A 17380-nucleotide genomic window follows, 5' to 3' on the forward strand; every position below is an offset into this window, starting at 1 on the left:
ACTACCTTTGAGGTTATAAACTCTCCGAGTTTGGATTATGTACATTTTGGGGTGTATACTATGCTCTATAAAAACTCGGAGTGATTGATAATTCCCTCCCTAATGTCTCCGCAAATAGGCTTCTAAGAGCTTTCTCGTTATCAGCACTGCTAGAGATTCTTGTTTTTTCCCCCTTCCTTTTCTGGATTCCATTTTCCAAACTTCTCAGTGTTATGTCAACAGCCACCATACTGGCCTTGATCAGAATCACTGTGCCAGCTATCCACTAGATGTTAGACAAACAAGAAAACTCCATTTGGAGAGGCCTACATTGTACTTCTCCATGGGCCAGATGACCATCACTGACAGCCAGTTTATACCTTACCCTCAGTCCTGGAAGTCATCCAAAAATGACTAACCTAATGTATAAACCAGCAGGTCTTAAAACTATGGAACCTCCGCTCTGAATTTTACTTACAGGTTGTACGTGAAATTTCCTTTCATCTCTTGCCCTTCCTCCAGAGGCCCTGATCTAGAAAGAGCATAAGAAAGAGCAACGCATGAAATTTCCTTATATGAAGTCAATCAGATAGACCTTTGGTCTGGCAACGGCTGCGTCTGCATATCATTGAGTGTTGCACTATTATTATGCTATAGTGATCATTTGCAAAAGAATCTTCCTGTGTGGAAAGGCCAACCCAGTTGTAAACAACTGCTATAATGCTACGATAATGCAATTTCCGACAATGCATGGATGCTGCTAAGGTCAATATAGTCTTTTCAGACCAGCAGCCTCTCTTTAGGGTCTCAGGTGGGTAGCTGTTTTGGTCTCTACAAGATCTGGGTCCAGTAGCACTTTCAAGACCAACTAGATTTCCTGGGTATGAGCTTTTGAGAGTAAGAGCTTGAGCTTAAAAGCTCATCCCTTAGAAATCTAGTTGGACCTGAATCTTGCTCTTTAGGGTCTCAGGTAGAGATCTTTCTCATCACCTACCACCTGATCCGTTTTTAACTGGAGATGCCAAGGACTGAATCTGGGCCCAGCTGCATGCCAAACAGATGCCTACAGCTGAGCCACAGCCCCACTCCAAAGGAAGATTGGAAGATGCAGCCATGTGGATCCCCCCTGCCTTCTATAGCTTCCGTACACCAGAAAACTTTACAGCGCTATTTTCTTGAGAAAGATGGCTGCACATTTGAAACTGAAACCAAACTCAACCAGAGATGCATTCACACAACCTTTTCGGGCACAGAGTGTTGGATCGGTGGTATACATTTTGTTCTGCTGTAATCTTGTTTTTCGGCCCAAACTTGGCTTCCAAAACAGATCACAGGAATTGAAAACTGATACGAATGACAAACTCTAGTGCAAAGGTTGTTGTGGATTTTCCGGGCTGTATAGCCATGGTCTTGGCATTGTAGTTCCTGATGTTTCGCCAGCATCTTCAGAGGTGTAGCACCAAAAGACAGAGCTCTCTCAGTGTCACAGTGTGGAGAAGATGTTGGCAGGTAATTTATATCTACTCAGGAAGGTCGGTGACTCAGCCCAAACCCACCCTCCTGAGTAGATATAGATTACCTGCTAACATTTTCTCCACACATTGACACTGAGAGATATCTGTCTTTCGGTGCTACACCTCTGAAGATGCCAGTTACAGCTGCTGGCAAAATGTCAGGAACTACAATGCCAAGACCACGGCAATACAGCCCGGAAAATCCACAACCATCGTTCTCCGGCCGTGAAAGCCTTCGACAATATATCTAGTGCAAAGGTTCTTTGGAAAGAGAATTCTTAGCTGCACTGGATGCCGGCGCAATGGAGATTATCTGGTCTTCATGACAACCCAGAGAGGTAACTTAACCTAACCAAGGCCATTCAGCAGAAATCTAAAGACAGGTCTCTGCAGTCCCAGTCTAGCAATGCATCATATGAGATGCTCAAAGACAGCAGACCAGCTTATCAGCTTGTAAGGTACATTGGGTCAAAAATCAGAGGGGCAGGTTGGTAAACTTTGTGGCTGAGTGGGAATATGAACCCAGGACTCCTATTCCCAAAGCAACACTCCAATCGCTACATCGAAGGGCAACATACCTGGGAAACGTACACTGAGCAAAGACTTCTGGAATATCAAGACCACACAAGCACCGACTGACTCAAAAAGCTGCCATCCTCATTTCTTGGGCATAACAATATTGAAACTCAGGCTACGCCCATACAACAGTGGATTCTGTGCTATTGTTGCACTGTAGCAGAGCCAACCAGAGAGGAGACCTTAAGCTCAAAGACGGCCTCTGATTTACACTCTTCTCCAGTTTTTGGCCTTTGAAAAGTTTCTCAGCTTTTTTTATGCACATCACATGTTGACAGTTTTAAAATTCAGCTAGGGACTAAAGTTGCCAACTTCTATGTGGGGCCTGGAGTTCTCCCAGAATTACACTGGATTTCCAGACTACGAAGATCAATTACGCTGGAGGAAAAGGCTACTTTGTAGGGTGGGCTCTGGCATCATGTCTCTGCCGAACTCACTCCCTTCCCCCGACCCCATCCTCCCCAGGCTCCACCCCAAATCTCCGTGAATTTCCCAACCTGGCAACCTTACGAAAGACCTCAAAAGTTGGAAATGGCTCATTTCCAACTGAAGTTTCTTGTGCGGACAAGGAAATCAAGTTGCAAATGATTGCTATGGTGAAAGAACAGTGCAATATCCAACCATGCGTGGATACAGTCTTAGCAATCTTCATCATAACAGCCCTGTAAGGTAGGTCCAGGGTTTTTTTTTAATGGGAACGTGGTGGAACGGAGTTCCGGAACCTCTTGAAAATGGTCACATGGCTGGTGGCCCCACCCCCTGATCTCCAGACAGAGGGGAGTTTAGATTGCCTTCCGCGCCGAGAGGCGCGAAGGGCAATCTAAACTCCCCCCTGTCTGGAGATCAGGGGGCGGGGCCACCAGCCATGTGACCATTTTTTTTGAGGGCAACCCACTGAGTTCCACCACCTCTTTTCCCAGAAAAAAAGGCCTGGGTAGGTCCATATTATTATCTCCACAGAACAAAAGAGGGCTGAGCCGAGAGAGCATTCCTAGCAGAGAGGTGAGATTTGAACCAAGGACTTTGCAGTTTGCAGCACTGCTTCTTGGTCCTCTTATACTCGCTTTCAGTGGTGACTCTGGTATGAGTAGCCTTTGCATGTAGTGCGCCTGCTTTCTTAACCAGAAATTGAGATAAAGATGAAAAGAGATTTTTTTTTTAAAAAAAAGCTACAATCCTTACCTACCCACCGCTCCAACTTCTGAATAATTGAAATGCTTGTTTCGTTTGTGGGAAGAGAAGAAGCCATCTTAAACACATAGGCCCATTTGAGGGTACCCCCCCCCCCCGACTCTTTCATTTTCCTTCAGGACAAAAGTCCTTCAGAGTCTCTTCTGCTGCAAATGGATATTCTGAAGCCGCTTGGACGGCATCTTGACTTGTTTCAAATATGTCAGGAATTCAAGGTGTGTCTATAGGGCCCTTCTGTCGTTCCCCCTCACCTCACACCCAAATTAAACACTGAGTGGACTGCATAATATTTACACGTGAAATAATCTATGGACATGCAAAGAAAATCAATTTGTCAAAGAGCAGGGGCGACAAAAGGAGGCAGGAATGAGAGGCTGCCTCCTTCTGTGGCGACTGGGAGGGAGCCGCGCTTGGCCCCTTCTGTGTTGACACGCAATCTTTGGGTGTTAATGTGCTGGGCGGATGACCTCGCTAAGGCACGCTGCTCTGCCAGGCCTCTTTAGAAGTCTCCAGCAGGTTCTCCCTTCTTCTTGCTAGTGAAGGTCACCAAAGTGACTGGCCCTTCAAAGGCCACTTGAAGGCTCCCAAGTAACACCAGCAGAAAAGAGTAAGAGCCCAGCAGCCCCCGTAAGACTAACAAAATTTGAGGTGGGGTATGAGCTTTTGTGACTTAGGAAAGCTCATTCCCGTCTTATAGGTGCTACTGGACTCTTTCTCTTTTCTGCTGCTATGGACAAACACAGCTACCCATCTTGAGCTATCTCCAAGGAACACCTGACTGTCAAAAAACGGGACTTGATGGTAGCCTTCAGCTATCTTAGTGCCTATCTTTTAGGACCTAACTCAGTGCAAAAAGGGTCAGGATCAGGGCTTTTTTTCTGGGGAAAGAGGTGGTGGAACTCAGTGGGTTGCCAACACAGAGGGCAACTCTTGGCGGGAGGTGGTGGTCCTGGTACCACATGCACGTGCGCAAAGTGTGCACACACACGCACTCCCAGGACCAATGATGTCACTTTGAGTCAGCTGGAACAAGGGGGGAGTTTTTGAGAGTTTAAATCACCATTGGTGAATATGGTCACATGGCTGGTGGCCCCGCCCCCTGATCTCCAGACAGAGGGGAGTTTAGATTGCTCTCTGCGCTAGGCATGATACCTGTCTGGAGATCAGGGGGCGGGGCCACCAGCCAGGTGACCATTTCCATCGATGGTGATTTAAACTTTAAAAAACTCCCCCCTTGTTCCAGCTGACCCCAAAGTGATGTCATTGTGTGGTCCTGAGTTCCACCACTGAGTTCCACCACCTCTTTTCCCAGAAAAAAAGCCCTGGTAACAAGTAGTTTATATTTGTCTGGCCAGGATTTGGGAGACCCAAGTTCCAATTGCCGCTCTGCTGTGGAAACTTGGCAGATGACTTTCAGCCAGTCAGACTCTCAGCCAAACGTGCCTTACAGGACTGTACAGGATAAAATGGAGGAGAGGAGAACAGCATGTGCCGCTTTGGGCACCCATCAGGGAGAAAGGCGGGAGTAAACGAACGGGACATTTTGACTCCACCCTTTCTCCAGAGAGCCAGGGGTGGTGTTAGCCATGGCTAGTGTAGTATCGCGTTTAGAGTTTCAGAGCAGGATTTTGGACAGCCAGGTTCAAATCCTCAGTCAGCCATGGAAGCTTGCTGGGTGAGCTCAGGACAGTCTAGGGTTGCCAGCCTCCAGGTAGCAGCTGGAGATCTCCCAGAATTACTGTGATTCTCGAAAGCTTATGCTACAATAAAGTTGGCTAGTCTTAAAGGTGCTACTGGACTCTTTTTGATTTTGCTAGGGAGACAGATGGCTCCCCCCTTTCCATTTCATGCTAACAACAATCTTGTGCGTTGAGGGGTGCAGGAGAGAGACGGGCACAAGGACACCCAGCGAGTTTTATGCCTGTACCCAGACATGCCTGCCAGCCCTGCACTTTAACCCCAATGGCAGCTTCTCTCAAACGTGCCAATGGAATCAACGCTGTGAACGAGCTCCCAGCATGCAAACATATATTTATTTATCTGAACCCCATTCCGACTCCACGCCCTTCCTTCAAGGAGTTTAGGGAGTTGCCCATGGGGGTTTCCCCACGGTTTATGCAGCGCTCCAAAATCTTTCCAGGGCAGAAAGCCGCTTTCTCCCTCCCCTCCCCTCCCCTCCCGATACGTGTTCCTCTCATCTTCGGTGCCTGTATTTCAAGAACACTTGATGCCCCGCAAATTATTTTTAACCTCTCTGCAGCAGATCGCACGGCTCCAGACATGTGCCAGAGGTTTCCTGCATTCCACTGAGCGCACATGAATGGGCACATCTGCGCAACCTGGGACTCGGCACCACGTGAGCTCCCTTGCCCAAAAAGTGGGGAGAAAGCGACCTCTAGTGGCTGCTGGGTATCATTGCGGGCATGCTGCTGGACCGCGTTACTTGTCCTGGCAATGCGGTGACTAAGAGCCAAGCTATAAGTGACGCCTTACACAGATCGGACACTTGTCAGCTTCCCTCAAGTTTTGGTGGGAAATGTAGGCGTCCTGGTTTTACAGCTTGGCTCTCCATTACCGCTGCAAGACCAGGATGCCTACATTTCCCATCAAAACTTGAGGGAAGCTGACAAGTGTCCAACTGGTGTCAGGCATCACTTGTAGCTTGGCTCTATGAAAATGGCCCCTCGCTTAGGGTTGCTTGCTAGCTCCAGGTTGGGAAATTCCTGGAGATGCTGAGGTGGAACCTGGAGAGGTCAGGGACTGGGGAGGGCAGGGACCTCAGTGAGGTAGGTATATTGCCATAGAGTCTACCCTCCAACACAGCCATTTTTTTCCAGAACTGATCTCTGTTGTCATTCCAAGAGAGTTAAGTTTTAGGTGGGTAGCCGTGTTGGTCTGCAGTAGAACAGCAAGATTTGAGTCCAGTGGCACCTTAGAAACCAACAAGATTTTCAGGGTAAAAGCTTTCTAGACTCAGAGCTTTTCATGTCTGAAGAAGGCAGCTCTGACTCTTGAAAGCTTGAAAATGAAATCCTGCCCTCAAATCATAGTTATGGCGACCCCTGGTGGGATTTTCATAACAAGAGACTAACCGAGATGGTTTGCCATTGCCTGCCCCTGCAAGCCTGGTCTTCCTTGGAGGTCTCCCATCCAATTACTATCCAACGCCAACCCTGCTTACCTTCAGAGGTCTGACGAGATCAGGCTCTCCTGGGCTATCTAGGTCAGGGCTTACATTGTGAAAATCTTTTTGGTCTCTCTGAGGTGCCTCTAAGACACAAGTCCTGCTGTTGGCTTGGAGGTTGACCACCCCATCCCAGCTGGGACCTTGGTTATAGCCATTAGTTCATGTTGCATTTAACGGGTGAAAGCAAACAAACTGAAAATGAACCCAGACAAGATGGAAATGATGCTGGTTGGGAAGGCAGAGATCTTGAAAGACATTGTACTCCCCACTCCCGATGGAGTTCATCTGTCCTCTGCACCCTCAGTTAAAAGCTCGAGGTTATACTGGATCCAGCACCACTGCTAGAAACGTAGCTGCAAAAAAAGCTTTCTACAAATTCAGTCTAACCTGGGAGATGGCTCCCTACCTCGACACAGCTGATTTGGCCACCTGGTGACATCGAGACTTGGCTACTGTAATACGCTGTACAGAGGTCTCCCCTCTGAGTTAACTGGGAGACTCCAGTTGGTGCAGAACGCTGCTGCTCAGTTATCGTCGGAAACTTGACCGAGCACGAAGAGCTTCAGGACTATTTGGGGATTTTTAAAAAGAAGGTAAGCAATGGGCCTATGTACAGAGTTCGATGTGCGTTCCTTTGCATATGCAGAGCTCCTGAAGAAAAAAGTCCAAAAATAGGGAGGCTCTGACTTCAGATTTCTCAGATTGTATGGCGCTGCCCATGGCTTCCATTAGTCAGCTTTAGATTACTTACCCAAAGCTAATATCTGCAAGTATCATTGCCTTCTTAGTGCACAAAAATAACTGAAATGGATTCTCAAAAAAGTTAGGCAATAACTGTGATTGGTGATCATTTCTATTAATGAACTGAATGCAGAAATATTGTTTTAAATGAAGTGTTCTAATGCAAAAATCTTGCAGCAGTAAAACATAGCTTCAAAATATACACCAGTAATAATAATAATAATAATAATAATAATTATATATATATATATATATATATATATATATATATATATATATATATATATATTAAATTTATAGTCCGCCCTCCCCGCAATTGGGCTCAGGATGGATTACAACATACAGATAAAAACACATTAATAAAACAGTACATCGAATAATAATAAAAGCCAGATTTAGCAGCATAAAAACAAACTCTGCGCCACGTTCCTAATATCCCAGGACGGGATTCACTCCACCCTTCCCTGCCAACCATAAGGGGAAGAGAGGGGTGAAGACGTGAGTTGGGGCAGATGACTCATATAGCCCCCCACTAATAGGAGACAAGCAGGGAGGCCAATGGGTGGATACTGGCCTCAGCCAAATGCCTGGTGGAACATCTCTGTCTTACAGGCCCGCCAAAAGGACACAAGGTCCTGGCGGGCCTGAGTATCCTCCAACAGAGAGTTCCACCAGGTTGGGACCAGGACTGAAAAGGCCCTGGCCCTGGTCGAGGCCAGTTGAGCCTCCCTGGGGCCAGGGACCACCAGTAGATGTTTTCCTGCTGATCTAAGCGCTCTCCAGGATACATACAGGGAGAGGCGGTCCCTCAGATATGCCAGTCCCAGTCCATTGAGGACCTTATAGGTTAAGACCAAGACCTTGAACCTGATCCGGAATTCCATGGGGAGCCAGTGCAGCTGCTGCAAGGTTGGAGTCATATGTGCCCCGTACGGTGAACCCGCCAGGACACGTGCAGCAGCATTCTGGACCCGCTACAACTTCCGGGTCAGACCCAAGGGAAGCCCTGCGTAGAGTGAGTTACAGTAGTCTAATCTGGAGGTGACCATTGCATGGATCACCGTAGTTACGTCATGGGTTGAAAGATAGGGGGCAAGTTGCCTGGCCTGCCGAAGGTGAAAAAAGGCAGACTGGGGAACTGCTGTGACTTGGGCTTCCATTGATAAGGAGGAGTCCAGTGTCACACCAAGACTCCTGACCGCCGGTACAGGCACAAGTGGCTCCCCTTAGAATGCTGTGATGGAAAAGTGTGTGAGTTCTCTGTCTCCCGCAAATCTGGACTAGCAGATTATCTATATATGAAGCACGTACATGTTACTAGAGATCCATTAGCTTTAATGGGCATTTAACATTTGTCCAGCGTAACAGTATTTCCATTCTCCTTCTAAGAATGAAGAAACCAGATTTAAATATGGAATCGTAGCAGTCATTTAAACCCAATTAACTGTGCCGGCAGCTGTACTGTTGTGTGTGTGAAAAGGGGAAACTGCAAAGGGTTTGCACAATACAGGATGCAATTCAAGCACCTTGACTGCCATCTTGTGGAAAAGCTAAAGAAAACCTCTCTTAAAATGTGTCAAAGATCCAGAGGAGTTAGCCGTGTTAGTCTGTAGTAGCAAAATCAAAAAGAGTCCAGTAGCACCTTTAAGACTAACCAATTTTATTGTAGCATAAGCTTTCGAGAATCAAGTTCTCTTCGTCAGATGCATGATACAAACTGGTCAAATACAGAAGAGGAGGAGGGAGAGGGGAGAGAAGGGGACTTATATAATATATAAAATGTGTGTTATTTTTCCCCCCAATAGGACCATTTTGCACATTACATGGAAGCAAACTAGAGCTTGCTACTGCCCATACATCAAACATTGACATGGGGCCAATCAGAAATGTATTTACTTTAAGCACTTTTTTTCAGTTTAGCAGCCAGACTGATCCTCTCCTGTAAGTCACAGCTTCCTAGTGTCTGACAAAGGGAGCTTTGACTCTCGAAAGCTTACACCCTGGAAATCTAGTTGGTATCTGAGGTGCTACTGGACATGAGTACAGCCCTAAACATGGCAGTAGCCCCATAAAGGGGCAGAAGGAGGGACCTTGGGGTCAGTAAGAGCAGGGCTGGGGCAGATGGGGCAAAAGACAACCAGGACCCAGGGCTTTTTTTCAGCAGGAACGTGGGGGAACGGAATTCCGGAATCAGTTCCGCTGGACAAAGTGGCTGCTTTGGAGGGTGGACTCTGTGGCATAATATCCTTTTGAGGTCTTTCCCCTTCCCAAATCCCGCCCTCCTCAGGCTTCACTCCCAAATCTCCAGGAATTTCCCAACCTGGAGCTGGCAAGCCTAGCACACGGAAGCAGGAACTGGGCAGAAGAAAGAAGATCAAAGGGCCCCGCTGAAGAAGGTCAGGTGGGGAAGTACCTGCCTGGGAGCAGCTAGGAACAGAGGAGGAGAGTGGCCAGCGTGGCCTGCACTCTCCACAGTGGGTAGAGGTCCAGGATTTAGGATTGCTCTTTCTCCCTCCATCACTCACCTGGCTGGCAGGGGGAAAGGCACAAGAACAGGCCTCTTGGGGTGCACTCCCAGTGTGGCGCAACAGTGTCACCCCCAGGAGTGACATCATCCCACAGGCCCCAGGAGTACTCCCAAGCTTCGCATGGAGCCAATTTGGCCCACTTGGGGACCCAAACTGGCCCAATGCAAAGCCCAGGAACACTCCTGGATCCTGCACGATGACATCACTCCTAGGAGTGACATCGTCACATCGCACTGGGGCCTGCGCAATGATGTCACTTTTGGACGTGACATCACCACACTGCACTGGGAGTGCGCAAGTGCACAAGGGCTCCTACAGAGAAGTGCCAAGTCCTCCCTCCATCTGGGAGGGGAAGGGGAACTGCCAACCCTGCCAGGACTCCCCTGGACTGTGATGGTAGGATTCCTGACCAGGAGGCCACAACTACCACTGAGCCAAGGCTGGGGGGCCTTGCTGCTGCTTGAGATAACCCTGCCAAAGAAGGCCAGAGCAAGGAACAATCGAAGACCAGAGGAAGGGGGAGGCTTCCTCAGCAGGGGAAGCAGGCCTAAGAACTTGGGCAAAAGCAGGTAGAGACACCATGGTACTTCCCTGGGGGGATGGCTCCCCTGGCCATGGCACTTTAGTGGGTTGGGAGGCCCTCGCTGTCAACATTGTGACATTGCTGGCGATGTGCTGACTTCACTCACTAAGTGGGTGGAAGTGATGTAAGGCTGCTGTGGTGATACTTTGGAGTTTTGCAAAAACTCCATGGAGTCCCTTGTCACTTCTGGTTTAAAGTGGAAGTGATGTCAGCAAACTGGCGACATCCCTGCCCCCCCCATATGCAAAGTTGCAGCTGATATCATCAGTTGTACCCCCTCTCACCCCTTGGTTATGTTGTGCTGGGAAGAGTGGATGAGGCTGCCATCTTGGGTTTCATTCTTCATACTCATGTTTGATTTTAATGTATTTAAATGTATTTCTATGTTTTATTTTTGTATGATGACACTGCTGTAACCCGCCCTGAGCCCGCTCATGGGGAGGGCAGGCTATAAATCAAATAAACAATAATAAATAATAATAATAATCAGCTCCCTGGGTTGGGATATTCCTGGAGATTTGGGGGGTGGAGTCTGGAAAGGATGGGGTTAGGGAAGGGGAGAGGGCCTCGGTTGGGTGTAATACCATAGAATCCAGCCTCCAAAACAGCCATTTTCTCCAGGGGAACTGCTCCCTGTGGCCTGGAGACCAGATGTAATTCCAGGAGATCTCCAGCCATCACCTGGAGGTTGGCAACTCTGCCAGTGGACATTAAATGGAATTGCTGGAAGGCTTCCCACTATAGTGGGAGGCCTAGCATCCCTATTGTGGAGTCCTTCATGACGTCTTTGGGCAGCCCATTCCACAAAGAAGGAGCCACAACAGGCAATGTTCAGGTATGAGCAACTGTGGATCTTACTTGTTTGCAGGATGGTACTTTCAGCAGTCTTTGCTCAGATGAGTGCAGCTGTTGGAGTGGCGTATATCAGAGAGGCAGGAGAAAGACTGATGATGGTTACCTGCCCAGCCTGATGTGTGGAGCATGCCCCTGCTCACCCAGCTGCCTGTTGTGCACCCGGGGAATGGCTGGCCAGCTAGCCCGCCCAGCCTCTTGAGTTCCAGTGATGATGTCAGGGAAGTGACGTCATCATGCTGGGGCTGGGAGTACACACACGAATGAAAAGAAAAGGGTAAGTACCGGGCCCCCATCTTGTTGGGGGGTAAGCCATTTGGCAACCCTTTTAACAATTGTTTGGGAGCATCAGACTACAGCATTGGCCAGTGAACTCATGCTCCAAAAAGTTGGTCAAGGGCCACAAAAAGGCATTAAAAACAGCATTATAGGGGAAAGTGTCAAATCTCTGTCTTCACTCACTTTGGAGTCCTCTGTGGTGGACACCAGCTCTTCCTTTAAACATGAGAAGCCAACATCCACTCCTGAACCCTCAAAACAACTAGAGACCTACATGTGGCTGTTGGACCCCCAAAAATATCTACCCACTCCTGTCTAATAGAATGTTCTGCCGTCCGTGTATTTCCTCCACTTTCTAGAGAATCATCTACTAAGAAGAAGAAATTGTAAGTAGATAGCACTGCAACTATCATGTTCAAATGCAGCCACAGGATGTATTGAAGCGGCTATTTCCTATTCATATATGTTTATTCAGAAAAAGGTATTTAAAATGTTTCTTTTAAAATCAGTTGTTCAATGCATAACACTGAAAGATCCCAGCTTCGCAGCACCTCCAGTTTTTAAAAGAAGGATTAGGTACTCGGTGATGTGAAGAACTTCTGCTCGAAACCCTGGAGAGCCCCTGCCAGCCAGAACAGTATACACCTCGATGGACCAATGCTGTGGTTCAGGATAAGGCAGCTTCATGAATGTTCATAATTTCTCTACCTGCAGCTGGTTGCCACCGATTTTGCATCACATACCAATGGATGGGCCAGGTTCTGCATGAATGAAATGCTAACTGTGAAGTGGCTACTCTAATTACGTGTGCTCTCTAGCCAAGTTTTCTGTAGTTTCTGGCCACATAAGCCCAAAGTTACCACACTCCTACAGCCCTTTTGGAAATCCAGGGAAATGAAGAAGATGGCTCCAGAAGGCTTATTGTGTGGCCAGAAGCTAATAAGCATTGTATAATGGCCCCATCCCTGTGTAATCAGAAATTATTAATTACTAATGTTATTTATAGCCTGCTTGAGACTCAAGGTGGATTACACAGTGTAAATGAACACAAAAGAGACCTTGTAAGGAATCTAACTCCTTTACTCACTCCTTCTGCTCCACTCTGTTAAATAGAGTCATCTCTCTCGCTCAGGGTCCCCTGGTGATGACGTTATTCCAGAACTACAGAGCACAAGCAAACTTGCGTAGGCTGTTGACTGGCCATCTGGGAAGTGGTGGCGCTTCTAGTAACAGAAGAACAGGATGTGCCTCAGTGTTTTCTGTCCCCTAAAATTCATCTCCTGAGGTTCCTTATATCACTGGGACAAATGGAAGGGTGGGAACAGTTAACTTTGTCAGTTACAGAAGTGGCTGCTAAAGAAACTTGAGATATTTTCATATTTTCTACCACAAAGTGTGGAAAATTCTACTTCCCGAGATGAAGCGAACCACTTAAGAGAACTCACACCATTGCCAAGAAGAAGGGGAATTGTTTTGACATTTACCAGTGGAAGTATCTCGTGGGGAGATAGAAAAGGAAGAGAGGGGCTTTTAAATTGGCTTCATACTTGAAAATGCCTGTAAGGGTGGGGCACCATATCTAAAGTTCACAACCTGGGATTCTGCCACACAGCCCGGAGCTGACATAACTCAAAGTTTCTATTTGCCGCTGAAGAGCCAGACACGATGTACTAGCTGAGGCATTCCTGGCCTGAGTGTCCTCCAGGCCTCTTTGCAAGAAAGCCCCTTCATCAGCGGCATTCAGTACAAGAGCCCATTTTGATGTTTTTGAGAGGACGCAATTATTTCTCGGCAATTAGGCCCAATCAGTGCCCCTGAAGCAGCTGGCAGTCTATAATCATTCGGCCTCATTTACAACCGTGATGGCCTTTTAGCTCTACTAATTTTCAGGTGCTTGTGACCATTTTTTCCTCATAAATTTGAAGAGGGGGGGAATCATAAATGCATGAGGAGGGGGCACAAGAGGAGAGAGTAAGACTTAGAAGCAGAAGAAAAGCTAAAGGACGCTACAAACAAATCTGAAATGAAAATGAGGGCTCCTGACCACCCGCTGTTCCAAGCCTGGTGATTGAGGGTTTGGCTGATGAGACCTGAGGTGGACACCTCCCTCTCGACAAGAGGAAATGAGTTTTCATTCAAAGTGCTGCTGATTAAATGGGATGTCAGGGTGAGGACCAAAGGGGGGGAAATGACATATTTCATACAGTTTTTACTAAGCATGTGTGGGTTTTTCCTTAAGAGATTGTTCCTTTAAAACTGGGACAGTAAAAGATTGTCAAAATAAAGCCGTAGATCAGGATGAGAAGTGGTAAGTAAGGTAAAAAAAAAACTACATGTGACTCAGGAGATCCATGATCAGTATTTTCCATTTTCTTAAAATTAAAAGTTTAAACTAAACCTCTCTCCTTCCCCCACAGCTGTATCTCCCGAAAGGAAACCCACAGATGTAACATCTTCCAAAGACCAGCTTGGGTAGAGGCAGTTTAAATCAGGGAAATAATACAGGGAGAAAGGATTAAACAGAGGAAAACAAAATCACATGGGTTTATCAAGGTCAATATTGTCTACTCTAACTGGCATGGCATCAGCTTTCAGGGGTCTTTCTCATCATCTGGGATGCTGAGAGCCAGTTTGGTGCAGTGGTTAAGAGTGGCAGGACTCTCCACTCTAATCTAGAGAGCTGGGTTTGATTCCCCACTACTCCGCTTGAAGCCAGTTGGGTGACCTTGGGTAAGTCAGTTTCCTGGAGCTCTCTCAGCTCCACGTACTTCACAGGGTGATGGTTGTGGGGATAATAACATACTTTGTAAACTGTGGGTGTTAAGTTGTCCTGAAGGGTGGTATATAAACCAAATGTTGTTGTTATCCTGGGACCACCTGAAGATGTTCTACCACTGAGGCACAGTTCCTTCCACAGTGACAAAGCAACGAGTATGGGAGGGATGTAAGAGCCCTGCTGGATGAGGCCAATGGTCTAATCTAACCAAGAATCTTCTATCACACAATGGCCAACCAGTTACTCTTGGGGCAGTTTAGATCAAGGAAATAATGCAGGGAGGAAGGATTAAATGTGTGTTTTGAATTATGTTATATAAGGAAGAGATCCTCCTGATCACAGATCTCCCATGTAGCATCTAACGTGGCCCCTGACAATTAACCTGTTAACTATTTTGAGAGGAAATCGACAACTGAGGCAATCCTCCCCGCATTCACAAAAAGTTCCTCCAAATATTCATAACCAGAAGTGGGATGATTTAGAGGTAATGCTGTCATGCGTAAGAGCTTTGACATTACTAGCAAAAATGCTCATCATAACGAGATGTGCGCATGCACTGCACCCGTACCCCACAGGATCCTTAAAAACTAGCACGGGAAGATTGTTCCCCCCACTGCGCTGGTATGCTCATGTGTTGCACCACTGAAAGCTAATCCGAAGTGCTGCACGTTCTGGCACTTACACCTGCTTCCTAACCATGGGGGACCCCTCTCCCCCAATGACAGAGAATGCTTCTAGCTGTTTAGACTTGCCCTTCTGCAGTGCTCCAGAATGTATTGTAAATTTGGGGGTACGGTAAAGCATGGATAGAAGGTTGGAACTAAGGTCGCCAGTTCCAAGCTGGGAAATCCCTGGAGAAGGCAGGGTTCGGGGAGGGACCACTCTCCAAAGCAGCCATTTTCTTCAGGGGAACTGATCTCTGTCATCTGGAGATCAGTTGTAATTCCAGATCTCCAGCCACCACCTGGAGGATCAAACTAACACAACAAAGCCACCCAGAACAAAAACCTGTAACCAAAATAGAAACCCAAGATCCAGGGGAAGATACATAGCAACTACTGTATATAAATAATTTTTACATAATTTTATATAATTTTAAGTGAAGTGTTCAAGTGCAAAATACAATAATAAATAGTAATTTCCAACAATAAATAGGGACTATCCCAATACGGAAATAGTCAGCAACTCTCAGGTTCACTTTCCAAGTTCCTTGAACCAAGGTGAGTAGGAGCCACAAAACAGCTGCCTAAAACTTAATGTATTTTAACCTTCAAAGTCCAGGAGCAAGCATTAGCAAGGAACTTGGAAAGTGAGCCTGAGGTTTGTTGACTAGAGTCCACCTCAGGCATAGCCTGCTACCTCTTTTATCCTGTTCTTCCTTCAGGTCATTCAGGGAAACAAACATTTCCCATCATGAGGTCTATTAAGCCAAGAATGTGAGGCTGGGTCAGAGTCACCCAGATAGCTGCATAGCTGAACTTGTTCCTCCTCAGATCTAGTCCAATATTAAGTAGGATACCATGCTGGCTCTCAGAAAGATTAACCCACGGAAGTGGTACACCATAAACAACATCAGGTGCAACCATACCTTGCTTTAAGCACTAAGGGTGACCATTTTTTTTTAAAAAAAGAAGGAAGTAATGGCTGAGATTCAGAAAAAAAGTTATCCCTGAGTGATCGTCTCCACTTCCTCACAGAAGCCAGCTTATTTTAAGAACTGTGGCTTTAGACCAGGGGCCGCAACCTTTCTGAGCCTGCAGGCACCTTTAGCATTCTGACACTTCTAACATTCTGACAAAATGGCTGCTGCAAGAGAGGGACAAAATGGCTGCTACAGCTTACCTCCAGTCACACAGTGACGATTCTTGTGATGTGGAAGCAGCTTCTGCCAAAGCAATGTTTTTAAAAATCTGCACAGCCAATCGACTCTCCAGCGGCTCTAGTATTCAAAAAAAAACTTCTGGACACCTGATGAGAACATGAGCTATGTTCAGAAACAAGGGCAGTATTAGTGAGAACTATGTTCATATGCCCTTCCCACTTGTATAGACTAGGTGTAATATTTTTCACGGTAAATGTTTTTGGTGTTTTTTAAAGTTTCAGCTAGTTAATGTGGGTTTTTAAATGTATGTTTACTGTGGTTAAATCTGCAGGCTTCTAAAGAAAGGAGAGGGGCTGGATGGGTGAGTGAAGTGTTTTGTGATGGGAGAACTGCCCACCTTTTGTAATCTGAGGGAAACATTTAAGTCAGTTGGTGTGTGTGAGAGAGAGAGGAGATATTCTGTGAGAGAAATGCTGTGGGAAGAAGCCTGTGTGTTTGACTTTGTAGATAAAATCCGCCTAAGTGGCAACTGAGGGAAATAAGTCTTTATGATAAACATTTGAAGATCTCTACCTATCTTGAAATCATCATGCTTATGAACTATTCTGAAACCAATAAACTGAATTACTTTGAAACCATTCCACATATGCAGTTATAAACTATTTATGGTTCAATAAAACATCTATTTCATCTAGTGTAAAGGATCCTGTTACCTCATAGCCACCTTCACATATTGCCCATTCAGTCATTCTACCATCTATACTAAGCCTTCCTACACTTTAAGTCAAACAGAGAAAACTAGGCAAGATCCTTTGGTGGGATCAAAAATCTAAGGGAACAAAGACAGGAAGGTAGTAAATATAGGCCTCATAAAGGGGGGGAGAAATGCTGTGACTCATGAAAGCTCATACCCTACCATAAATTTTGTTAGTCTTATAGGCGCTACTGGATTCTTGCTCTTTTCTACTGCTACAGCCAGACTAACACAGCTACCCATCTTGTTCTATCAGCTGCCGTTTAAGACAATGGGGAAACTGCAACTACTCTGTCACGGTCTGGTTGTCAGGGGCTGGCCAGTAGGAACAAATCTTGTCCATTTTAAAACAGCTACATTATCGTCCAGTTTGTTTCCAAGTCCAATTTAAGGGGCTGGATATGATCTTTACAGCCATTCATGACCTGTCACCCACACATCCAAAGGGCCATTTTCTCCCATATGTCCTCATGATTCAAATATGGTCTTCACTGACTGGCTTTTCTGCTACTTAAGGGGCCCATCTGATAGCAACAAAAGCCCATGCCTTTTCGATTGTAGTTCCCACTTTGTGGAACGGGCTCCCTCCATATAAGAA

This window comes from Eublepharis macularius, chromosome 11 (assembly GCF_028583425.1).
Source record: "Eublepharis macularius isolate TG4126 chromosome 11, MPM_Emac_v1.0, whole genome shotgun sequence".
Taxonomy (NCBI): domain Eukaryota; kingdom Metazoa; phylum Chordata; class Lepidosauria; order Squamata; family Eublepharidae; genus Eublepharis; species Eublepharis macularius.